The sequence below is a fragment of the Alosa pseudoharengus genome, unplaced genomic scaffold (genome assembly GCF_046254945.1).
Source record: "Alosa pseudoharengus isolate Yale_2024_CS ecotype anadromous, Long Island Sound unplaced genomic scaffold, YU_APseudo_1.1 YU_APseudo_1.1_scf_12, whole genome shotgun sequence".
In the NCBI taxonomy this organism is placed as follows: Eukaryota; Metazoa; Chordata; class Actinopteri; order Clupeiformes; family Clupeidae; genus Alosa; species Alosa pseudoharengus.
The window spans coordinates 9788973-9790416 of record NW_027468587.1 but is presented as its reverse complement, the minus strand read 5'-3'; the positions used below and the strand labels follow the sequence as shown (position 1 = coordinate 9790416).

The window sequence follows — 1444 nt, the reverse complement described above, 5'->3', positions numbered from 1 at the left end:
ACGGTTGCAGGTGCAGGTGCAGGCTGTGGCAGCATCAGCAGCGTGCGTGCCAGTCTGCAACGATGCGGTAGGCTATTCCAAACCTCAAGTCCTGTTGTTCCGTCGTAAACCCAACTCAGGACAATTTCCCAGAACCCAGAAGTGTAGCCTAACCCTGTAACTAGCCTATCCGAGCCACCTCGTTACGCAGTGATTCAGAACATCGTTTAAAGATGATGCGTGTTTAAAAAAACGGAATCAGTGCGTCTTGTAGGCTAAACATTTTCCTCAGTTCCCACCCGTCCCACTTCCCCTCACATAATTCAAGGGACAAATAAGAGTGCTTTTGTCGTAACCAAAAAGTGGGCTGTTCAGGCGTTTTTCCTACGTAGTTTCGGCCACCTCTCCATCTCAGACTCTTTCTCTTACCTCCTTCGCTGGCGGACGGAGCGTAGCCTACTAGTATTCTGCACCTTTCTGTTCCGATGAGTGTTCAACTAAATTATCAGTGACATCATTTCTCCACTTTAAGGTACTGGGTTAATCGACTGGGAACGTCTACCTGCAGAAGATTCGTCAACGGAAATACGTCCAAGAGAGATTTTACGGACTTTCAAGATACCGGTATGTAAAATGATGTAGAATGATATTTTTAAGTATCTATCTGTATCTATGAGAAAAGACATAAACATAGAGATTAGACATAGAGCTCATTTAGATTATTTATTTTATGGTGATGTGTGATCAGCATTAATATTGTAGGCTATTTTTTCCACCAAAGTCTCTTTATTGTCACCATGCATCTTCACAATTTTGCATGGTTGTTTTGCGTGGTCTCGGTAAAACTCGAGGAAGCTGGAGATTATTTTTCTCATGCAGAATTCCTATTTTGCTCTTTCTTTCTGTTGTTTCTTTCTCAGGTGTATCCTTTAGCTAAGTGGAGTTTCCCTATCAATGTCAATATGATGAACCCCAACACATTTGCTATTGTGCCATATAGGCTCATACATTTTCATTTGCAATAGCAGAGGCTTTGGTTTGGTCTGATTCTTTCTGAATGAAAATTATGTTCACTCTTTTGTAGCTCTTTAGTAAGTGATATTTGTCATTTATCTTGTGCATTCTCAAGTATGACTTTCTATGCAGAATCCCCCCTCTTAGCAGTTGTCTTTTGGGAGGAAGTTAGCTTGGTGGCCCTTTTAAACGGATTCATTGTTTGTAGAACTGCGTGGTAAAATGATATAAGATTACTTATCTGAGGATTTTTCATCCCGTTTAGTACTGTGTGTGTGTTTGTTTGTTTGTTTGTTTGGATGGACTGTACTGAACTATAAAATAAAATCTTTAATGTAAATGGATGCATGAACTGGAAGGGTAATTAAAAAGCATTCACACTTTGAAGAAGGCATTGATTCAATATCTGCGGTCTTATCAATACCAGTTTACGCACTCCTGTGCCATGCCA

The 1444-nt window shown here is 40.5% G+C and overlaps 1 protein-coding gene across 1 annotated transcript in view; it reads left to right on the top strand.

Moving 5' to 3' along the window:
- The first annotated feature begins 428 nt into the window (after window positions 1-428).
- Window positions 429-1444, top strand: part of bcan (brevican) — an 18441-nt gene continuing 17425 nt past the window's right edge. Inside the window, exon 1 of the mRNA XM_076280045.1 lies at window positions 429-603. The gene's annotated coding sequence lies outside the window, so the exon portion shown is untranslated. The remainder of the gene's footprint in view (window positions 604-1444) is intronic.